Source organism: Oncorhynchus mykiss, chromosome 5 (genome assembly GCF_057628025.1).
Source record: "Oncorhynchus mykiss isolate SJ-2025 chromosome 5, ASM5762802v1, whole genome shotgun sequence".
Taxonomy (NCBI): Eukaryota; Metazoa; Chordata; class Actinopteri; order Salmoniformes; family Salmonidae; genus Oncorhynchus; species Oncorhynchus mykiss.
The window spans coordinates 36,876,684-36,902,256 of NC_143026.1; the positions used below are offsets into that span (position 1 = coordinate 36,876,684).

General features: G+C 40.8%; 1 pseudogene across 1 annotated transcript in view; it reads right to left on the reverse strand.

Moving 5' to 3' along the window:
• Positions 1 to 9,161, reverse strand: part of LOC110522924 (bone morphogenetic protein 1-like) — a 49,502-nt pseudogene extending 40,341 nt beyond the window's left edge. Inside the window, exons 1-6 of the transcript XR_016496446.1 lie at positions 9,151 to 9,161; positions 8,042 to 8,165; positions 7,543 to 7,658; positions 4,762 to 4,862; positions 850 to 962; positions 473 to 622 (exon numbers count right to left, since the gene is read on the reverse strand). The product of XR_016496446.1 is annotated as a bone morphogenetic protein 1-like (transcript). The remainder of the gene's footprint in view (positions 1 to 472; positions 623 to 849; positions 963 to 4,761; positions 4,863 to 7,542; positions 7,659 to 8,041; positions 8,166 to 9,150) is intronic.
• Positions 9,162 to 25,573: the final 16,412 nt, after the last annotated feature.

Here is a 25,573-nt window from a genome sequence, read left to right on the forward strand (position 1 = left end):
ATGATGCCATTAAAAAAAAGTGTGCAGCGCATCAACTCTTCATTTAACGGATTACAGTTTGAATCGGACAGCAGCCAATCAAATTGTGCCAGCTGAGAAAAGGTTGTGCGTGGCTGTGCAGAGGAACGTTCAGGGACACATTATTGCATTTCTGTTAGTCACATGTCTGTGGAACTTGTTCAGTTTATGTCTCAGTTGTTGAATCTTGTTATGTTTATACAAATATTAACACATGTTAAGTTTGCTGAAAATAAACGCAGTTGACAGTGAGAGAACATTTATTATTTTGCGTATTTTGAGTTTAAAATATTAGCTCAAAAGTACCTAAATATAAACCGGCACCTAAATATAAACAGTACAGTCACCCAAAATAATTTCCGGCATCTATTTCAGTCCAAGTCAAGCACTGCATACAAGTACATGATTGAGTGAAAATGACATTCCACTTCCCTTTCTGCTTCATAATCTTTACCTCAAATGACTGGAAGGAGAGGCCCACATGGAAATCCTGTGCTACTGTGATCTTCCACACACACTCCTTGCTGGGCCGGTAGTCATCCGGGTAGTTAGGTGACTGGATCTGGCCATTGTTCCTGTTCACCTCTCCCCCACAGATGGCTGGTGAGAGAGGAAGGGGCGGTACACCTTCCATGAATTCTTCTAACAACAATATCAACTTCCCTCTTTTTTTAAATCAAGGGAATATAGTGGCAAAACATGAGTTTTGTGTTAGTGTTTATAGCGCTTACGTAATTTGAATATTGCAGAAAACTAAGGCTTTTCAGACACTAAAAGAAGGACATTTAGACAATATATAGACAATATGGTCAATGGTGAAATGGCTGATACATACATGGCTGAGAAACCCTTGCCCACCCAGTTGCTGCTGCTCCTGGAATCTATCCATAGCCGACAGTCCGTGGAAACAATGAGGCCAGGTAGACTGTCCCCATAGTAATGTCCTGATATGAAAGATAAACAAATAAAAACACAACAACAACTCCAGGGTAATGACTAATAACAACACTGAGGCGGGCAGCTCTTAGTTAATCTCAGTTACACAGGCAGCTGGTGAAGTCTGATCTTTATGCATCAGTGTATTATTCTGAACATATTGTACATTCTATTGAAATTCTCTACATTTTCATAAACTGTTCTGCTCTAGGAATTCCAAATCTCAGGTGAACATTAAATTAGGCACAGATGTTTTCTAAATTACTTACAGTTTTTCTCAGTCGCTTTGGTGCATTTCTTAGATCAAAAGTGCAATTCTTGATACTACTTGTACAAATTCCAAATCATCTAGTCACTTGTGCACATCATTAAAGCAATTTCTTACTCCTTTGAACAAATTGCAATTGATAATGTACAACTGTCAGCTTTTTTCCACATTAGCAATTGCTCATGTCATGTTGATCAAAATATAGTAGATGGTTCTCTGTTGAATAGTCTTACCCCTCAAAACATCTAGGCATTAGTTCCTTGCATAAGTCATTACATGCAAAATTGTTGAACTATTTGTCATAAACTGTCAAGCATAGTTTTACACATTTCTATTAGACATTTTGTACAAAAACGTGAATTGATGAATCGTGCAGGTGAAATTGACCCTCACTCATGAAGGAATGTGAAGTGTTAGTTCAACCAACAATCAACCAGTTGTCTAAATTGCTCAAAGGTGCATCTCATGAAGAATCAATTGGCAAGCATACAGTGCCTTAAGAAAGTATTCGGCCCCCTTGAACTTTGCGACCTTTTGCCACATTTCAGGCTTCAAACATAAAGATATAAAACTGTATTTTTTTGTGAAGAATCAACAACAAGTGGGACACAATCATGAAGTGGAACGACATTTATTGGATATTTCAAACTTTTTTAACAAATCAAAAACTGAAAAATTGGGCGTGCAAAATTATTCAGCCCCTATACTTTCAGTGCAGCAAACTCTCTCCAGAAGTTCAGTGAGGATCTCTGAATGATCCAATGTTGACCTAAATGACTAATGATGATAAATACAATCCACCTGTGTGTAATCAAGTCTCCGTATAAATGCACCTGCACTGTGATAGTCTCAGAGGTCCGTTAAAAGCGCAGAGAGCATCATGAAGAACAAGGAACACACCAGGCAGGTCCGAGATACTGTCGTGAAGAAGTTTAAAGCCGGATTTGGATACAAAAAGATTTCCCAAGCTTTAAACATCCCAAGGAGCACTGTGCAAGCGATAATATTGAAATGGAAGGAGTATCAGACCACTGCAAATCTACCAAGACCTGGCCGTCCCTCTAAACTTTCAGCTCATACAAGGAGAAGACTGATCAGAGATGCAGCCAAGAGGCCCATGATCACTCTGGATGAACTGCAGAGATCTACAGCTGAGGTGGGAGACTCTGTCCATAGGACAACAATCAGTCGTATATTGCACAAATCTGGCCTTTATGGAAGAGTGGCAAGAAGAAAGCCATTTCTTAAAGATATCCATAAAAAGTGTTGTTTAAAGTTTGCCACAAGCCACCTGGGAGACACAACAAACATGTGGAAGAAGGTGCTCTGGTCAGATGAAACCAAAATTTAACTTTTTTGGCAACAATGCAAAACGTTATGTTTGGCGTAAAAGCAACACAGCTCATCACCCTGAACACACCATCCCCACTGTCAAACATGGTGGTGGCAGCATCATGGTTTGGGCCTGCTTTTCTTCAGCAGGGACAGGGAAGATGGTCAAAATTGATGGGAAGATGGATGGAGCCAAATACAGGACCATTCTGGAAGAAAACCTGATGGAGTCTGCAAAAGACCTGAGACTGGGACAGAGATTTGTCTTCCAACAAGACAATGATCCAAAACATAAAGCAAAATCTACAATGGAATGGTTCAAAAATAAACATATCCAGGTGTTAGAATGGCCAAGTCAAAGTCCAGTCCTGAATCCAATCGAGAATCTGTGGAAAGAACTGAAAACTGCTGTTCACAAATGCTCTCCATCCAACCTCACTGAGCTCGAGCTGTTTTGCAAGGAGGAATGGGAAAAAATGTCAGTCTCTCGATGTGCAAAACTGATAGAGACATACCCCAAGCGACTTACAGCTGTAATCGCAGCAAAAGGTGGCGCTACAAAGTATTAACTTAAGGGGGCTGAATAATTTTGCACGCCCAATTTTTCAGTTTTTGATTTGTTAAAAAAGTTTGAAATATCCAATAAATGTCGTTCCACTTCATGATTGTGTCCCACTTGTTGTTGATTCTTCACAAAAAAATACAGTTTTATATCTTTATGTTTGAAGCCTGAAATGTGGCAAAAGGTCGCAAAGTTCAAGGGGGCCGAATACTTTCGCAAGGCACTGTACTTCACAGCAACATTGTATAGTGATACATAGTACAGTAAGCATAAACTGCACACATTTCCATTGCTGTGGAAGGAACATGCAATATATGTACATTTTATGTCACTCTTCCTTACCAAAACAAATTCAACTGTGTGTTCTGGGATGTAGAGTATAATGGAGTTGGAATCAAGTGAACCCTCTCACAACTTTGTATACGTGGATGAGGCTGGCTTCAACCTGACCAAATGCAGAAGGTGGGGTCGGAATATCATCGGTCACAGAGCTACTGTGGATTTGCCAGGCCAATGGGGAGGAAACATCACCATGTGTGCTGCTATTTCGGAGCATGGTGTCCTAACCCATATCCCCCTTATAGGGCCATACAACACCCAGCATCTACTCAACTTTTCAGAGACTCTCTACAGGGCTCTCATTCATGGTGATGAGAGGGGTCTGTTTAGAGAGGATTTGCCAAAGTATGTGGTCATTTGTGATAATGTGAGTTTCCAACGATCAAACATCATAAGGCAATGGTTTGTGACCCACCCGAGGATGCTCATAGAATTCCTCCCACCTTATTCACCATTCCTTAACCCAATTGAGGAGTTATTTTCAGCATGGAGGTGGGAGGTGTACGATCGTCAGCCACACACACAGATGACCCTGTTGGCTGCAATGGATGCAGCGTGTGAGGACATCACAGTAGACGCCTGCAGAGGATGGATAAGGCATTCCAAAAGATTCTTTCCACGTTACATTGGAAGGGAAAATATCCGGTGTGATGTGGATGAGAATATGTGGGCCGACAGACAGGAACGTCTGGATGTGTAGAGACAGCACAACAGTGCTGCGGGCAAAGTTGTGCCTTAGGGGTGGTTTCCTGTGTTTCTTTCTAATTTAGTTTTTCTTCCTTTGTGCCCCTTGGGTTGTCCAGTCTCTTTCAATCAATAACCCACATACAGTAATATGTAAATAGTACTGTTGAAATTGATATATGCCATAGAAGTGCAGCCTTGTGCATTTTCAATACAGTAACTGTCATCCAAACTGTAGCCTAAATTTACATCAGGTAATACTGTCAAAGTGCACAGTTACATTGACAACATGCCTAAACATTTTGACGACCTTGTTTGTGAACAATGACTCAATGACATCATTCTGATGACACTGACATGATCATTGGCATTAATATTTACTTTTGAGAGATGTACTAATGATTTTTAGTGACTGACTAGCTTTAGAAATATATCTATTGTATATTGCAGTTTGTACAAATTGTTCTGAGAAATGCACTTATTATTTTGCACATGTTAGGGATGATGTGAAAAATGCACCAAAGCGACTGAGAAAAACTGTATTGGCAGATGTAGACAACAGGCCTCTCTGAAGAGTTCCCTGTGGATGGGTTCCACTCTAAATCTTCGTCCATGTAAAGACCTTCCAGAGGGTTTTTTCTCCAGAACTCATTTCCGTCCTCCACATGGTCATATCAATACAAGTGAGTCCTGTAGGTCCATGGAGGTAAGGTTCAAAATGATCTGTGACAGACAGACAGACAGACAGACAGACAGACAGACAGACAGACAGACAGACAGACAGGTCGACAGGCACACAGACAGACAGGCCGACAGGCAGACAGGCACACAGACAGACAGACAGACAGACAGACAGACAGACAGACAGACAGACAGCCTTGCTGAAGGGCACAATGATAGATTTCTCACCAATTCGGCTAGTCGGGAATCAAACAAGCGACCTTTCGGTTACTGGCTCAATGCTCTTAAAATGTCTTATGGCCTTTGGGGCAGTATTGAGTAGCTTGGATGAATAAGGTGCCCAGACGTGCCCAGAGTAAACTGCCTGCTCCGCAGTCCCAGTTGCTAATATATGCATATTATTAGTATATTTTGATAGAAAACACTCTGAAGTTTCTAAAACTGTTTGAATGATGTCTGTGAGTATTACATAACTCATATGGCAGGCAAAAACCCGAGAGAAAATCAAACCAGGAAGTGGGAAATCTGAGGTTGGTTGATTTTCAACTCAGCCCCTGTTGAAGTTACAGTGGGATATTGGTCATCTTGCACTTCCTAAGGCTTCCACTAGATGTCAACCGTCTTTAGAAACTTGTTTGAGGCTTCTACTGTGAAGTGGGCCCGAATGAGAGTGGAATGAGTCAGAGGTCTGGCAGCAGTCACAGCATGGTCACGCGCATTTCAGAGGGTATCTCCTGTTCCTTTGCTTTTCTGAAGACAAAGGAATTCTCCGGTTGGAATATTATCAAAGATTTATGTTAAAAACATCCTAAAGATTGATTCCAACCAATGTTTGACAAGTTTCTACGTTCTGTAATGGAACTTTTTGACATTTTGTCTTTTTATTTTGTCACGAAAAGATGCTCGACTATGCATATAATTGACAGCTTTGGAAAGAAAACACTCTGACGTTTCCAAAACTGCAAAGATATTGTCTGTGAGTGCCACAGAACTGATGCTGCAGGCGAAACCAAGATGACATTTCAAACAGGAAGTCCCCCAGATTTTGAAGGCGCTGTGTTCCAATGACTCCTTATATGGCTGTGAATGGGCCACGAATGAGCTTACACTTTCTGTCGTTTCCCCAAGGTGTCTGCAGCATTGTGACGTATTTGTAGGCATATCATTGGAAGATTGACCATAAGACACTACATTTACCAGGTGGTCGCTTGGTGTCCTCCGTCGCAATTATTGCGTAATCTCCAGCTGCAGTACTTTTCCGTTTGCTACTGAGGAGAAACCCAACTGCCACGAATGATTTATCATCGAATAGATATGTGAAAATCACCTTGAGGATTGATTCTAAACAACGTTTGCCATGTTTCTGTCGATATTATGGAGTTAATTTGGAAAAAAATTCAGAGTTGTACTGACTGAATTTTCTGTTTTTTTTCTTAGCCAAACGTGATGAACAAAACGGAGCAATTTCTCCTACACAAATAATATTTTTGGAAAAAATTAACATTTGCTATCTAACTGAGAGTCTCCTCATTGAAAACATCCAAAGTTCTTCAAAGGTAAATTATTTTATTTGAATGCTTTTCTTGTTTTTGTGAAAATGTTGCCTGCTGAATGCTAGGCTTAATGCTAGCTATCAATACTCTTGCACAAATGCTTGTGTAGCTATGGTTGAAAAGCATATTTTGAAAATCTGAGATGACAGTGTTGTTAACGAAAGGCTAAGCTTGTGAGTGAATATATTTCTTTCATTTCATTTTTTCGATTTTCATGAATAGTTAACGTTGCGTTATGGTAATGAGCTTGAGGCTATGATTACGCTCCCGGATACGGGATTGCTCGACGCAAGAAGTTAAGGAGAAGTATATCTTTAATCCATGTATAACACTTGTATTTTCATCAACATTTATGATAAGTATTTCTGTAAATTGACGTGGCTCTCTGCAAAATCACTGGATGTTTTTGGAACTACTGAACATAACATAACATAATGTATACTGAGATACTTTTATATAAATATTAACTTTACCGAACAAAACATACATGTATTGTGTAACATGAAGTCCTATGAGTGTCATCTGATGAAGATCATCAAAGGTTAGTGATGAATTTTATCTCTATTTGTGCTTTTTGTGACTCCTCTCTTTGGCTGGAAAAATGGCTGTGTTTTCTGTGGCTTGGCTCTGACCTAACATAATCGTTTGTAGTGCTTTCGCTGTAAAGCCTATTTGAAATCGGACACTGTGATGGGATTAACAACAAGATTACCTTTAAAATGGTATAATATACTTGTATGCTTGAGGAATTTTAATTGTGAGATTTCTGTTGTTTTGAATTTGGCACCTTGCACTTTCACTGGCTGTTGTCATATCGATCCCGTTAACGGGATCTCAGCCCTAAGAGGTTTTAACCGCTAGGAAACCTGCTGCTCTCAAGAAATCCACAAAAAAATGTGATTTAAACCTACAACCCATTGGCTGCAAGGCATGGATTCAACTCCAGAGCCACAGACTTCTGAGGCTATTAAGAGGCTATTTCTGAACAATTCTAAACAGGGAAGACTGAAACCAATGCACTTCAATAAAATTCAAACAGAACTATAATCTCCTTTGGTTGTAGGATACGATTTGTTTGTTGTCAAGTGAACTGACAGAACTCACTGAGAAACTCACTGCACAGATATGAACTGAGTTTGACGGCTAGCCTGTGGCTGTTTTCAACCTACTTTCTCTTCAGGTGTGACAGAGATCCTCCAGATACAGTGGACGTAGGCTGCATATCCATTGGAATAACCAAGAGAGGAGAAGTTTCCACTACTGTCCTGTAGGCGGTCCCCACACCCTGCCCACGAAACACAACACAGCACACAGTAAAAAAAAAACTCACTCTAAACACACCACAGAAATGGATACAGTAAGCTACAATAGAGAAACTTTGCTGGGATACAAAAGACAAGCTTTCGTTTCAGCTGTCTCAACTAAGATTTCCCTTAGCCTTAAAAAGGAGGCATAATACCAAGCACTTGATGGTTGCTGATTGATTGGTTGTTGAATTGTAACAACTGTGGCCCGTTCCTGGGGCTTGATTTCTCCAGATTACAACAATAAACTGAATTCCAATTTTTGGAAACTAAAGAATCAATCCGTCTCCTTTGAATGGGTAGTAGTCAGATCTTGGGGTGAAAAGCCTACATGAGTCAGGGGGTCTGTGAAGTTGGATATGTCTTGTACACTTGTAGAGTTTGCGAGCTTGTGCGATGTCCCCTTTGCTCAGCCTTGTCCTCTGCCCAATGGGTGGCCTGACTCCATTGACATCATAACAGGCAGAATGGTGTCTAAGAAGATGCCTCTGAAGTTGAAATCCGTATAAAGGAAAACAGCGCCACTCGTCGCCCCAGTGCATTTGTTCTGGTTTTTGTTTTTTTGATGAAAGGTAGAGGAGCATCCAGCATCGTGGTAAAAAAAAGCAAAATAGAGTACTCCGCTGTTCTATCACGTGCAAAAATTAGGGGAAAAAAAGTGTATGTTGTTTGAAGTAACTTCTTTGTTGTTGTAATATCGCAAATGGATGTGGTAGTTTCACCATTACGGATCCAGCTTTAAGAGAGACCTCTCCCTATTCTCTCTTTGCAAAACAAAATGTTTAATTTGTATTCAGCTGATATTTAAGCCTTTTTTGTACTGTCAAAACTCAACCATTCATCCTAGACATCACCATCATTAACAACCGTTCCGTCACTAGAAAATAACCATTCATCCTAGACATCACCATCATTAACAACAGTTCCATCACTAGAAAATAACCATTCATCCTAGATAACACCATCATTAACAACCGTTCCGTCACTAGAAAATAACCATTCATCCTAGATCATTAACAACAGTTCCATCACTAGAAAATAACCATTCATCCTAGATAACACCATCATTAACAACAGTTCCAGCACTGGAAAATAACCATTCATCCTAGATCATTAACAACAGTTCCATCACTAGAAAATAACCATTCATCCTAGATATCACCATCATTAACAACAGTTCCAGCACTGGAAAATAACCATTCATCCTAGACATCACCATCATTAACAACAGTTCCAATACTGGAAAATAACCATTCATCCTAGACATCACCATCATTAACAACAGTTCCAATACTGGAAAATAACCATTCATCCTAGATCATTAACAACAGTTCCAGCACTGGAAAATAACCATTCATCCTAGACATCACCATCATTAACAACAGTTCCAATACTGGAAAATAAGACATTCCGGTTTGACACTTTTCTACTTTATCGACCTCCCTTTCTGTCCCCCCAGCAGCCAGTTGTCACCCAGTTCCCATGGTAATGCACCCTTGAATGGCAGGTATGTGAAAATGGAGCAGTCTGAACGAGGGCATTATGCTGTGCCAACGGGCTCAGTGGAGCCCAGCACTGAAAGCCTAGATTGTCCCAAACAAAGACCCAACTGACAGCCCTATATTTACCCTTGCCTGACACCATGACCTTGGCCTGCAAAGTGTTGGTGGAGGTAAAAAATCTTTACACAAACAGGGTAACAACATGCACGAGACAGAAATGAAAAGGTATCAGTCTTCTGTGAAATCATTCTAATCACAATCAGGACCCAATCCCCATGGCATCCCAGGGTTCTTTGAAGTCAGATCTAGGTGCAAAGTGTTTGTTTTGAAGGAAGATAACCAGTTCCTGACAATGACATTGTTATTATAATATGTATACTAATTAGAAGATTTAATGCTTTCATGCACAAGCAACCTGACTAGAACATGTCAGGTGAAAAACAAAGTACAGGACCAAGCCTGACCTGACAGGACCAACAAACAGGACCAAGCCTGACCTGCTGAGGAGTGACGGACTCCATCCTAGCTGGAGGGGTGCTCTCATTTTATCTACCAACATAGACAGGGCTCTAACTCCTCTAGCTCCACAATGAAATAGGGTGCAGGCCAGGCAGCAGGCTGTTAGCCAGCCTGCCAGCATAGTGGAGTCTGCCACTAGCACAGTCAGTGTAGTCAGTTCAGCTATCACCATTGAGACCGTGTCTGTGCCTCGACCTAGGTTGGGCAAAACTAAACATGGCGGTGTTCGCCTTAGCAATCTCACTAGGATAAAGACCACCTCCATTCCTGTCATTATTGAAAGAGATCATGATACCTCACATCTCAAAATAGGGCTACTTAATGTTAGATCCCTTACTTCAAAGGCAATTATAGTCAATGAACTAATCACTGATCATAATCTTGATGTGATTGGCCTGACTGAAACATGGCTTAAGCCTGATGAATTTACTGTGTTAAATGAGGCCTCACCTCCTGGCTACACTAGTGACCATATCCCCCGTGCATCCCGCAAAGGCGGAGGTGTTGCTAACATTTACGATAGCAAATTTCAATTTACAAAAAAAAAAATGACGTTTTCGTCTTTTGAGCTTCTAGTCATGAAATCTATGCAGCCTACTCAATCACTTTTTATAGCTACTGTTTACAGGCCTCCTGGGCCATATACAGCGTTCCTCACTGAGTTCCCTGAATTCCTATCGGACCTTGTAGTCATAGCGGATAATATTCTAATCTTTGGTGACTTTAATATTCACATGGAAAAGTCCACAGACCCACTCCAAAAGGCTTTCGGAGCCATCATCGACTCAGTGGGTTTTGTCCAACATGTCTCTGGACCCACTCACTGTCACAGTCATACGCTGGACCTAGTTTTGTCCCATGGAATAAATGTTGTGGATCTTAATGTTTTTCCTCATAATCCTGGACTATCGGACCACCATTTTATTACGTTTGCAATTGCAACAAATAATCTGCTCAGACCCCAACCAAGGATCATCAAAAGTCGTGCTATAAATTCACAGACAACACAAAGATTCCTTGATGTCCTTCCAGACTCCTTCTGCCTACCCAAGGACGCCAGAGGACAAAAATCAGTTAACCACCTAACTGAGGAACTCAACTTAACCTTGCGCAATACCCTAGATGCAGTTGCACCCCTAAAAACTAAAAACATTTCTCATAAGAAACTAGCTCCCTGGTACACAGAAAATACCCGAGCTCTGAAGCAAGCTTCCAGAAAATTGGAACGGAAATGGCGCCACACCAAACTGGAAGTCTTCCGACTAGCTTGGAAAGACAGTACTGTGCAGTACCGAAGAGCCCTTACTGCTGCTCGATCATCCTATTTTTCTAACTTAATTGAGGAAAATAAGAACAATCCAAAATTCCTTTTTGATACTGTCGCAAAGCTAACTAAAAAGCAGCATTCCCCAAGAGAGGATGACTTTCACTTTAGCAGTGATAAATTCATGAACTTCTTTGAGGAAAAGATTATGATTATTAGAAAGCAAATTACGGACTCTTCCTTAAATCTGCGTATTCCTTCAAAGCTCAGTTGTCCTGAGTCTGCACAACTCTGCCAGGACCTAGGATCAAGAGAGACGCTCAAGTGTTTTAGTACTATATCTCTTGACACAATGATGAAAATAATCATGGCCTCTAAACCTTCAAGCTGCATACTGGACCCTATTCCAACTAAACTACTGAAAGAGCTGCTTCCTGTGCTTGGCCCTCCTATGTTGAACATAATAAACAGCTCTCTATCCACCGGATGTGTACCAAACTCACTAAAAGTGGCAGTAATAAAGCCTCTCTTGAAAAAGCCAAACCTTGACCCAGAAAATATAAAAAACTATCGGCCTATATCGAATCTTCCATTCCTCTCAAAAATTTTAGAAAAGGCTGTTGCGCAACAACTCACTGCCTTCCTGAAGACAAACAATGTATACGAAATGCTTCAGTCTGGTTTTAGACCCCATCATAGCACTGAGACGGCACTTGTGAAGGTGGTAAATGACATTTTAATGGCATCGGACCGAGGCTCTGCATCTGTCCTCGTGCTCCTAGACCTTAGTGCTGCTTTTGATACCATCGATCACCACATTCTTTTGGAGAGATTGGAAACCCAAATTGGTCTACACGGACAAGTTCTGGCCTGGTTTAGATCTTATCTGTCGGAAAGATATCAGTTTGTCTCTGTGAATGGTCTGTCCTCTGACAAATCAACTGTAAATTTCGGTGTTCCTCAAGGTTCCGTTTTAGGACCACTATTGTTTTCACTATATATTTTACCTCTTGGGGATGTTATTCGAAAACATAATGTTAACTTTCACTGCTATGCGGATGACACACAGCTGTACATTTCAATTAAACATGGTGAAGCCCCAAAATTGCCCTTGCTAGAAGAATGTGTTTCAGACATAAGGAAGTGGATGGCTGCAAACTTTCTACTTTTAAACTCGGACAAAACAGAGATGCTTGTTCTAGGTCCCAAGAAACAAAGAGATCTTCTGTTGAATCTGACAATTAATCTTAATGGTTGTACAGTCGTCTCAAATAAAACTGTGAAGGACCTCGGCGTTACTCTGGACCCTGATCTCTCTTTTGAAGAACATATCAAGACCATTTCAAGGACAGCTTTTTTCCATCTACGTAACATTGCAAAAATCAGGAACTTTCTGTCCAAAAATGATGCAGAAAAATTAATCCATGCTTTTGTCACTTCCAGGTTAGACTACTGCAATGCTCTACTTTCCGGCTACCCGGATAAAGCACTAAATAAACTTCAGTTAGTGCTAAATACGGCTGCTAGAATCCTGACTAGAACCAAAAAATTTGATCATATTACTCCAGTGCTAGCCTCTCTACACTGGCTTCCTGTCAAAGCAAGGGCTGATTTCAAGGTTTTACTGCTAACCTACAAAGCATTACATGGGCTTGCTCCTATCTATCTCTCTGATTTGGTCCTGCCGTACATACCTACACGTACGCTACGGTCACAAGACGCAGGCCTCCTAATTGTCCCTAGAATTTTTAAGCAAACAGCTGGAGGCAGGGCTTTCTCCTATAGAGCTCCATTTTTATGGAACGGTCTGCCTACCCATGTCAGAGACGCAAACTCGGTCTCAACCTTTAAGTCTCTACTGAAGACTCATCTCTTCAGTGGGTCATATGATTGAGTGTAGTCTGGCCCAGGAGTGGGAGGGTGAACGGAAAGGCTCTGGAGCAACGAACCACCCTTGCTGTCTCTGCCTGGCCGGTTCCCCTCTTTCCACTGGGATTCTCTGCCTCTAACCCTATTACAGGGGCTGAGTCACTGGCTTTACTGGGGCTCTCTCATGCCGTCCCTGGAGGGGGTGCGTCACCTGAGTGGGTTGAGTCACTGATGTGGTCATCCTGTCTGGGTTGGCGCCCCCCCCCCCCCCCCCTAAGTTGTGCCGTGGCGGAGGTCTTTGTGGGCTATACTCAGCCTTGTCTCAGGATGGTATGTTGGTGGTTGAAGATATCCCTCTAGTGGTGTGGGGGCTGTGCTTTGGCAAAGTGGGTGGGGTTATATCCTTCCTGTTTGGCCCTGTCCGGGGGTGTCCTCGGAGTGGGCCACAGTGTCTCCTGACCCCTCCTGTCTCAGCCTCCAGTATTTATGCTGCAGTAGTTTATGTGTCGGGGGGCTAGGGTCAGTTTGTTATATCTGGAGTACTTCTCCTGTCCTATTCGGTGTCCTGTGTGAATCTAAGTGTGCGTTCTCTAATTCTCTCCTTCTCTCTTTCTCTCTCTCGGAGGACCTGAGCCCTAGGACCATGCCCCAGGACTACCTGACATGATGACTCCTTGCTGTCCCCAGTCCACCTGGCTGTGCTGCTGCTCCAGTTTCAACTGTTCTGCCTTATTATTATTCGACCATGCTGATCATTTATGAACATTTGAACATCTTGGCCATGTTCTGTTATAATCTCCACCCGGCACAGCCAGAAGAGGACTGGCCATCCCACATATGCTCTCTCTAATTCTCTCTTTCTTTCTCTCTCTCGGAGGACCTGAGCCCTAGGACCATGCCCCAGGAATACCTGACATGATGACTCCTTGCTGTCCCCAGTCCACCTGACTGTGCTGCTGCTCCAGTTTCAACTATTCTGCCTTATTATTATTCGACCATGCTGGTCATTTATGAACATTTGAACATCTTGACCATGTTTTGTTATAATCTCCACCCGGCACAGCCAGAAGAGGACTGGCCACCCCACATAGCCTGGTTCCTCTCTAGGTTTCTTCCTAGGTTTTGGCCTTTCTAGGGAGTTTTTCCTAGCCACCGTGCTTCTTCACCTGCATTGCTTGCTGTTTGGGGTTTTAGGCTGGGTTTCTGTACAGCACTTTGAGATATCAGCTGATGTACGAAGGGCTATATAAAATAAATTTGATTGATTGATTGATTGAGTGTATAATACTCAACTGAAGGTTAGACTAAATCAAATGTACAAGGAATAACAATATAAGCTCAACATGCAACAATTTCAACGATTTTACCGAGTTACAGTTCATATAAGGATATCAGTCCATTGAAATAAATTTAATAGGCCATAATCTATGGATTTCACATTACAGGGCAGGGGTGCAGGCAGCCATGGGTGGCCTGGGAGGGCACACACTTGGAAGCCAGGCCCACTGTCACGCCCTGACCTTAGTTATCTATGTTTTCTTTATTATTTTGGTTAGGTCAGGGTGTGACTAGGGTGGGTATGCTAGTTTTTGTCTTGTCTAGGGTTTTTGTATATCTCAGGTTTTTTGTAGGTCTAGGTATATGTACAGTATGTCTATGGTGGCCTGATATGGTTCCCAATCAGAGGCAGCTGTTTATCGTTGTCTCTGATTGGGGACCATATTTAGGTAGCCATTTTCCCTTGGGTATTTGTGGGTTCTTGATCTATGTTTAGTTGCCTGTTTGCACTATCCATATTAGCTTCACGGTTCGTTTTGTTGTTTTGTTAGTTTGTTCAGTGTTCTTTCTTTATTAAAAGAAGAATGTACGAATACCACACTGCACCTTGGTCTCCTCCTTACAACGGATGTGACACCCACCTACTAGGGAGCCAGGCCCAGCCAATCAGACTTGAGTTTTTTCCCACAAAAGGGCTTTATTACAGACAGAAATGCTAATCAGTTTTATCAGCTGTCCAGGTGGCTGGTCTCTGACAATCCCGTAGGTGAAGAAGCCAGATGTGGAGGTCCTGGGGTGGCGTGGTTACACGTGGTCTGCAGTTGTGAGGCTGGTTGGATGTACTTACAAATCCTCTAAAATGACTTTGGAGGCAGCTTATGGTAGAGCAATGAACATTCAAGTCTCATGCCAATTGCACACTCCTTCAAAACTTGAGACATCTGTGGCATTGTGTTGTGTGACAAAACTGCACATTTTAGAGTGCCTTTTATTGTCCACAGCACAAGGTGCACCTGTGTAATGATCATGCTGTTTAATCAGCTTCTTGATATGCCACACCTGTCAGGTCAATGGATTATCTTGGCAAAGGAGAAATGCACACATTTGTGCACAGAATGTAAGATAAATATGTCAGAATGTGTGCGTACTGTTAGCGAAGTCAGGTGCAGAGGAGAGCAGAGATTTGTGAACAGGCGCACACTTTATTTAGGCAAAAGTGCAAAACAGTCACAAGGATTATGTTTAACAATAAACATCTTCGTGAAAAATAACACGGAAAAAACAAGCCAGTCTGGCGTGTCAACAATACACACGTAACACAAACAATCTCACACAAAGACATGATGGGGAACAGAGGAATAAATAAATGTACAGTGGGGCAAAAAAAGTATTTAGTCAGCCACCAATTGTGCAAGTTCTCCCACTTAAAAAGATGAGAGAGGCCTGTAATTTCATCATAGGTACACGTCAACTATGACAGACAAAATTAGAAAAGAAAATCCAGAAAATCACATTGTAGGATTTTTAATGAATTTATTTGCAAATGATGGTGGAAAATAAGTATTTGTTCACCTATAAACAAGCAAGATTTCTGTCTCTCGCAGACCTGTTGTCAGCGCCGTGTGTATAGGTGGCAAGGAAGTCAGGCGCAGGAGAGTCGAAATAGAGTGTAAATGGAGTCTTTTAATAACTGTCCACAGAACATGCTCTATAAAACTAAATAGTATAGACATGAAAAAACATGGGTACGAGGACCCGTCGCGCACCAATACAACAAATAAACAACACTGACAATAAAACAATCTCTGACAAAGACATGAGGGGAAACAGAGGGTTAAATACACAACAGTTAAAGAATGGGATTGAAAACAGGTGTGTGGGAAGACAAGACAAAACCAATGGAAAAAGAAAAATAGATCAATGATGGCTAGAAGACCGGTGACGTCGAACGCCGAGCACCGCCCAAACAAGGAGAGGCAACGACTTCGGCAGAACCTCAAAAAGTCACACTCCAAACTCCACTATGGCCAAGACCAAAGAGCTGTCAAAGGACACCAGAAACAAAATTGTAGACCTGCACCAGGCTAGGAAGACTGAATCTGCAATAGGTAAGCAGCTTGGTTTGAAGAAATCAACTGTGGGAGCAATTATTAGGAAATGGAAGACATACAAGACCACGGATAATCTCCCTCGATCTGGTGCTCCACGCAAGATCTCACCCCGTGGGGTCAAAATGATCACAAGAACGGTGAGCAAAAATCCCAGAACCACACGGGGGGACCTAGTGAATGACCTGCAGAGAGCTGGGACCAAAGTAACAAAGCCTACCATCAGTAACACACTACGCCGCCAGGGACTCAAATCCTGTAGTGCTAGACGTGTCCCCCTGCTTAAGCCAGTACATGTCCAGGCCTGTCTGAAGTTTGCTAGAGAGCATTTGGATGATCCAGAAGAATATTGGGAGAATGTCATATGATCAGATGAAACCAAAATAGAACATTTTGGTAAAAACTCAACTCGTCGTGTTCGGAGGACAAAGATTACTGAGTTGCATCCAAAGAACACCATACCTACTGTGAAGCATTTCTGCAAAGGGACCAGCATGACTGATCCGTGTAAAGGAAGAATGAATGGGGCCATGTATTGTGAGATTTTGAGTGAAAACCTACCAGCATGACAATGATCCAAAACACACAGCCAGGGCAACTAAGGAGTGGCTCCGTAAGAAGCATCTCTAGGTCCTGGAGTGGCCTAGCCAGTCTCCAGATCTGAACCCAATGGAAAATCTTTGGAGGGAGCTGAAAGTCCGTATTGCCCAGCGACAGCCCAGAAACCTGAAGGATCTGGAGAAGGTCTGTATGGAGGAGTGGGCCAAAATCCCTGCTGCAGTGTGTGCAAACCTGGTCAAGAACTACAGGAAACGTATGATCTCTGCAATTGCAAACAAAGGTTTCTGTACCAAATATTAAGTTCTGCTTTTCTGATGTATCAAATACTTATGTCATGCAATAAAATGCAAATTAATTACTTAAAAATCATACAATGTGATCTTCTGGATTTTTTTTTTTTCTTCTGGATTTTTTTAGATTCCATCTCTCACAGTTGAAGTGTACCTATGATAAAAATTACAGACCTCTACGTGCTTTGTAAGTAGGAATACCTGCAAAATCAGCAGTGCATACCACCCTGCATACCACTGCTGGTTTGCTTCTGATGCTAAGCAGGGTTGGTCCTGGTCAGTCCCTGGATGGGAGACCAGATGCTGCTGGAAGTGGTGTTGGAGGGCCAGTAGGATGCACTCTTTCCTCTGGTCTAAAAAAGTAAATATCCCAATGCCAGTGTTTGACACTGCCCTGTGTAGGGTGCCATCTTTCGGATGGGATGTTAAATGGGTGTCCTGACTCTCTGAGGTCATTAAAGATCCCATGGCACTTATCGTAAGAGTAGGGGTGTTAAGCCTGGTGTCCTGGCTTAACTATTCCCCAGGTTGTTGCTGCAAATGAGAACAAGTTCTCAGTCAATTTACCTGGTAAAATACCGGATATTTTTTTTAAAAGTATCAAATACTTGTTCTCCCCGCTGTACATATATGAGGTCTCCAATCCAACCCAATTACATAAAATGGTTGAAATAGATGTGCTTTCTATTCTTGGCTCATTTTCCCTGATGAAATAATCATATCAATACTTTTACCCCAAATAAAGTTATACATTATTTTTGTGTGCTTCCAAATGAAGGAGAATCATGTATACAACCGACCCCACACAAACTCTACGGCCATGTTCCAATACCCACACTACAACATAAATGGGCATGATAGTGTTCAGCAGATGTAGAGTTGAGCTGAAGGCATACTCTTTAATATCCACTGGCTGCTACTTGTCAGTTAGCATCACTTGTCAAAAACATAACAATCAGAAGGGTTAATTAGTACAGTGGGTTAGGAGAAATTGCTCCGGTAACAGGTTAAATCCAACCTGCCATGTCACGCTGAGCTTTAGTAGCAACAGTGTCATATAGACTGGCAAATATCAGATGTGATACTCAAAATTCATTAAAATATAGTCAAAGCAATATGGTAAAGTTGCCTTCTGGGAAATATGGGAAATATGCTGACACCTGTCCATAGGGAATGAGGCTAGTGGGATTGTTTGAAACATTCAATATTTAATGAGCCTTTTGTAAATGGTCTCTTGGTGTGGGAGTACAATATATGGTGAGATTGCCAGGCAATATAGAACTGAGAGAACAGGGTTGCAGAACAGAATACAGAAAGCAGTGGTACAATCTCCAGTCTACAGGGGCCGGTGTCTGTGAGTGTTTGCTCCATTTGTGTTTTACAGTGCCTAGTGAAGGTCTGTACACCCCCTGCACAGTCTTCACATTTTGAGGCCTTAAAATAACATCTTAATTAGGGATTACGTTGGATTTACTTTCCTGCAGATCTGGGGGATTTTGCAGCTACGGGCACATTTGGCATTTCTTTCTTTTTTTATGTAGTTTCTTGAAAAAAAACTTTTATCAATACAAATACTTATCTCATTTTGTCAGGAACCATAAACTGGTATTGATTGTGACCATTTTATTCGACAATACATGGATTTTACTCAGTTTTCCAGAAAACATTACCATCACATCATGAAACATTACATTTTTGTTAAAAACTAAATGACAAAAAAAAATGGACTTTTGGATGATTTGATTTATATGTCTATAAGATTTGGTACTATGGGCCTGTGCCGGCTGTGCTTGTATACCTGCATACCTACCATCAACAACGCCATTTATTTTTGCAATAGTTATATATTTATCATTTTTACAGTAGTTATATAGGAACACGTTGAAGTAGACAGTAGACACTGTACACTTGAAGTAGACAGAAGTGTGATATTTAATGTGTAAATACACGATATATACAAAACCCCTTCAAATTAGTGGATTTGGCTATTTCAGCCACACCCGTTGGTGACAGGTGTGTAAAATCGAGCACACATCTGAACCAATCAGAGACGTCTATGTTTCACAAGATTGGACAGCACAGTATAGTACAGTAGAGCTCAGTACAGTACAACAGAGCATACTAGATTAGAGTACAGTAAGAATCTAAAATCTATTTTGACATGTTTAACACTTTTTGGTTACCACGTCATTCCATATGTGTTATTTCATAGTTTTGATGTTTTCACTATTATTCCACAATGTAGAAAATAGTAAAAATAAAGAAAAACCCTTGCGTGAGAAGGCGTGTCCAAACTTTTGACTGGTACTGTATATATTAGCCAAAGTGCAAGTAATCTTCAACTGTCCCTCAGGGAATCAATTGACATTGTAATTACACACTTAGGAGTCATTCATAAACATTTACTGCCACAGAAAAATACATTTTTGGGGGCGAAAATGATATCAAATCCTGTTGAATAATATCATGCAATTTACAGACGAACGGGGCAAAGTACAGAAAGATCCCTGATGAAAACCTGCTCCAGAGCACTCAGGACCTCGGACTGGGGCGAAGGTTCACCTGAAAATAACTATGCAGCGACGTTCCCCCTCCAACCTGACGGAGCTTGAGATGATCTGCAGAGAAGAATGGGAGAAACAACCCAAATACATGTGTGCCACGCAAGAAGATTTGAGGGCTGTAACGTACAAAATGTGGAAAAAGAGGTCTGAAAACTATCCGAATGCACTGTAGATTCATGCAAAAAAATAGAAAATAGACTAGCTTTGTCCTATAGGAAATGATTTGAGACTAGAATGTTTTTTATTTTAGAACCATATAAGATTAAGCATTGATTTGGGTATTTTAGCAGCTATTCAGTTAGATAGTGTTGAATTCGATTCCATATTTATACTCTGTAAAAGTAAGTAAATGCTAATACAAAAATCTACTTTCCATATTTCTAACCATGAGGAAAAACTAGTTTGGTTCTCAGTTTTAAGGCATATACGTGGAGTTAAATGGAGGACTACTATTTATATTAGTTTCATTATAGCATCTGTGACAACATGGGAAGTGCCATTGAGGCTATCTCCACCTGAAAGAAGTACATTTTCTTATTATTTTGTGTTTTATTAGTGTCAAGCTAATATTGCTGATTTACTGCCCCCTGATGTGCTTGAGTCCTGGACCAAATCTTTTGTCATTCATTTATTGTGGCCATTAGATAGCAGTGATATAGCTTAATGACATTAATGAACCTTTGGCAACCCAATATGAAGAAGAAGACAATGCTCTGATCGATCCCAACCCTTAGGAATCCACCCAGTTGATTCATTGAAAATGTTGGAAGCCCTCAATGTCAATGTCCATGCCTGCTAACACAGGTTGTATCCATCTAGATTATTCTATCTATCTCTATGGGCATACACCATCTCTAGACACCTGTTCCGGCAAATTGATTGGAGTATATCATTCAGAGAACACATTCATTGATGAACATGCTTTTAGGTTTAATTGCAGGATCTTATGCTATTCTAGATAGACATGGATTTTGACTGCACTGGATATTCAATTGAGACAGGTCTCTTTTTCAAGGGAGCCCTGCATGAAAAGATTGTTTCATTTGTTTTAATTTTATTACGATCCCCATTAGCCATGATGCCATGATGACAGCTAATCTTCCTTGGGGCTGACACATAATGAACAATACATTACAAACAAAAACAATTTACAATTTATATTTACAATTAAAAACAATGAACAAGGAGACATTACAGACAGTTAAAATACCTGAAAGGTAACTTTAACATTCAATTAGCGTGTTCAGGGATCGGTATCTGTCAAGTGATATGGTCGATCACATTTTTTCTTGAATGTGAATTTACTTTTTGCTTGGGAAATGTGAGTTGGTAAGGAGTTCCATTCAGTGATGACTTGAGGAGATTTGTCATTGCTAAGGTTTGGTGATTATATCTACTACTGGTATACACTAATTGGACTGAGAAATTATGGGGTTTCTTGAACTGGATTACATTTCTGAGAAAATTCTAAAGACCGGAGAGTCATTTACTTTTAACACAAAGCCATGGCCAAGGCAATGAGTAGTTAGTCTGACAGCTCTGTTTTGAGCTAGCTTGAGTTTTTGTAAGATTCTGTGTTGCTGCAGGTGATCATATGAATGGACAGTAGTCTAGGTGTGACAGGACCAAAGATTTAATCACCTTACAAATGTTAGATATTAGTATATTTCTCGGGGGTTCACACCTATACATTTTCCCATCTTAATAACAATGTGGTCAATATGATCAGACCAGGATAGCAATGCTTCCAATGTGTCACCCCATCTATTGACAAGTTTAATTGCGGGTCACCAGCAAGCATATTTCTAGGGCCAAACACAATTATTTTTTAAAATAATTAAGAACAAATTCAGATTTAACAGCATTCATACATGGAAAAACATAGTCAAAAAATGTTTGTTTTAAAGTGTCTATCCTATATCTGAGAGATGGAAAAAATATCAGGAAATTATTATACTGTATATATTTTTCCCCCCATATTTAACCCCTTTTGTTGGCACTAAACTATTTCCATATATACTTCCATGAATTTGTTTTACTGTTACCGGGCTACCTTCAGACAAGTCTTGTGAGACTGTTGGGCGTCCTAGAGTAGAATATGTACAGTTGAAGTCAGAGGTTTACATACACTTAGGTTGGAGTCGTTAAAACTCGTTTTTCAACCACTCCACAAATGTTTTGTTAACAAACTATAGTTTTGGCAAGTCGGTTAGGACATCTACTTCGTGTATGACACAAGTAATTTTTCAAAAAATTGATTACAGACAGATTATTTCACTTATAACTCACTGTATCACAATTCCAGTGGGTCAGAAGTGCACATACACGAAGTTGACTGTGCCTTTAAACAGCTTGGAAAATTCCAGAAAATGATGTCATGGCTTTAGAAGCTTCTGATAGGCTAATTGACATCATTTGAGTCAATTGGAGGTATACCTGTGGATGTATTTCAAGGCCTACCTTCAAACTCAGTGCCTCTTTGCTTGACATCATGGGAAAATCAAAAGAAAACAGCCAAGACCGCAGAAAAAAATGGTAGACCTCCACAAGTTTGGTTCATCCTTGGGAGCAATTTCCAAACACATTGAGGTACCACGTTCATCTGTACAAACAATAGTACGCAAGTATAAACACCATGGGACTACGCAGCCGTCATACTGCTCAGGAAGGAGACACATTCTGTCTACTTGAGATGAACGTACTTTGGTGCGAAAAGTTCAAATCAATCCCAGAACAACAGCAAAGGATCTTGTGAAGATGCTTGAGGAAACAGGTACAAAAGTATCTATATCCACAGTAAAGAGAGTCCTATATCAACATAACCTGAAAGGTCGCCCAGCAAGGAAGAAGCCACTGCTCAAAAACCGCCATAAAAAAGCCAGACTACGGTTTGCAACTGCACATGGGGACAAAGATCGTACTTTTTGGAGAAATATCCTCTCGTCTGATGAAACAAAAATAGAACTGTTTGGCCGTATTGACCATCGTTATGTTTGGAGGAATAAGGGGGGGGGGGTCTTGCAAGCCGAAGAACACCATCCCAAATGTGAAGCACGGGGGTGGCAGCATCATGTTGTGGGGGTGCTTTGCTGCAGGAGGGATGGCATCATGAGGAAGGACAATTATGTGGATATATTGAAGCAACATCTCAAGACATCCGTAAGGAAGTTATAGCTTGGTTGCACATGGGTCTTCCAAATGGAGAATGAAGTTGCAGCAAAATGGCTTATGGACAACAAAGTCAAGGTATTGGAGTGGCCATCACAAAGCCCTGAACTCAATCCTATGGAACATTTGTGGGCAGAACTGAAAAAGTGTGTGTGAGCAAGGAGGACTAAAAGCCTGACTCAGTTACACCAGCTCTGTCAGGAGGAATGGGTCAAAATTCACCCAACTTATTGTGGGATGCTTGTGGAAGGCTACCCGAAATGTTTGACCCAAGTTAAACAATTTAAAGGCAATGCTACCAAATACTAATTGAGTGTATGAAAACTTCTGACCCACTGGGAATGTGATGAAATAAATAATTCTCTCTACTATTATTCTGACATTTCACATTCTTAAAATAAAGCAGTGATCTTAACTGACAAGGAATTTTTCCTAGGATTAAATGTCAGGAATTGTGAAAAACTGAGTTTAGCTGTATTTGGTTAAGGTGTATGTAAACGTCCGACTTCAACTGTATGTGTTCGTGAGATACATGTACGTGCCCGTGAGAGTCTCCCCATTCTAAAGACGGGTCATGTTAGTGTGTAGCCCAAACTGTTCAGACTCATGGTCTGACAAACATCACTGTAGCTTGGCCACCTTCCATTGGATTGAATATAAATAAATATATCTCTACCTTAAACAGATGGATTTTGATGGGGATTGTTTTTATTATGGTAATAATATTTCCGCTAATTTGATTTCTGCGAGTGCGGGGACATCAACTCAAGGGGGTTAATGGATAGTGTGAAATTTTGGCAACTACGCCTTTTTTCAACTTACTCAGAGTTAGACTTCAAGTCATTGCGCAAGTTGGCAATGTCTCCAGGAACTGCCTTAAATGTCTTTAAAACTGCAAGGAGAGACATCAAAATGGTATCCATTAGTTCATCTGGCTCTGGGTAAGTAGAAAAAGGGGCTTAATGGACACAATGTCGAAACAGCCCTATTAAAAGGAGGTTTGATTTAGCTTTTTTAGTCAATTACAGGACAGTTGCCTAAAATATTGCCAATCACCTTGTTTGGTTTGCCTTGCTTTGGACCAGGCCTGATTTCTAAGCTGAAAAAATCCAGATTGCTTTGGTGTGTATCAAGGATTTTATCTTGACTATGAATCCTTTAAAAAGTATGTTTATCTGCCAGATAAAATAAATGACAAAATATTTTAAAAAAATAAATAAATAAGAAATGTTCCAGAGCTAACTCAGGGTCAGGCGTACAGGAAACACTGGATAAATAAACAACATTTTAAAATATCAGACGAGGATAAGGTTTTTGTAGTTGAGTATCTCTAATACACACTATGGAGAGATGATCGTTAAGATCATAGGTAAAGACTCCACTAGACATGTTTTTATGTTGGTTCTTTGTTTGAATTACAAATTAGAGAAGATTTTGTCAGAGTTTTCACATTAAGACGACTAGGTTCGGAATCTGTCTTGAGTTAAATTCAGCTTTGATTTAACTTTATTAAATGAGTACCATTCGCCAGAGTAGCCTGTTGTCTGGGCAGCCGAATGAGTAGAGCAGAGACTGTCCGTAAAGTAGAGAGTTCTGCACATTCTGACCTTTAGCTGTTGGGAAGAAGGGTTCAGAAATGTTGGGTCCACAGCCACTCCTGAGTTAAAATCAATACAGATGCTCTTTAATTGATCAAAGTCTGGGGATAGCCAGTCAAGATTCCCCAAACTGTCTATGAGGACAGAAAAGGGGTTATCAACTCAGATAAAGCACTAACTGTACCCAAATGGGAACCATTCAATGACTGACGTCTCATCATGTGTAACCAGAAATACTCTCATCTGTTGTAATGTCATTTCACTGGCCCAGAGGACCAACTCACACAACCACATTTACATATAATGGCTTTGGGGGCTGTTTGATGTGTGTATATCCACACCTGTGTGTGTGTGTGTGTGTGTGTGTGTGTGTGTGTGTGTGTGTGTGCGTGTGCGTGTGCGTGTGAGAATGAGTGTCTGCATGCGTGCATGTGTTTGTGTGATCCTATTGATATTGATGGTATAAGGTTTCGATTGTATCTTATCGTCCTAAAGTCAATCAACAGGTGTTACTCCAAAAGGGAAACCTCTAGCCCCTAACCCTAACCCTAAGCCTAACCCTGATATAAATGCAAACTGAGTGTGATGGAATCTGATGGTGTGCACTTGTCCATGGTGCATCTCCAGGGTAATCAGGACATGCTGGGAATGAATATGATATCCAGCATGGACATCTCATCAGCATACCAATTCCTCTGTGTAACCAGGGCAAAACTAATAGATTTGGCGCCCTCTAGCAGCCATTTTTTGTACACTTTAAAATGAAAACTTCCCCCTTTCCCATATTTTCACTAGATGGCCATGCTGCACAGTCTTATGAATAAGGAATTAACTATTTGGTCTTGAATGAGGGTTAGCGTTCGGCTTATGTTAGGGGTGAGGTTAAGGTTATGGTAAAGATGTTGTGATAAATACATCCCAAAAGTGTTGTATTAGATTTGGGGCTGGGACAATGATCATTTAATTGTGTAACCAACAGTTTACCCAATAGCATTTTTTTTTAACATTAAGTGGGTAATGTTGGTAATCATTTTACAAGCAGAATGGTGCATGTCAAGAGATTTTATAATTATTTTTGTTCCTGATGCTTTTTGTTTCAGACACATCAAATCATACTTCCTTTTTAATTATTTTTGGAACATGTTTTGCCATGTATGAATGTGGTATTCAATGTG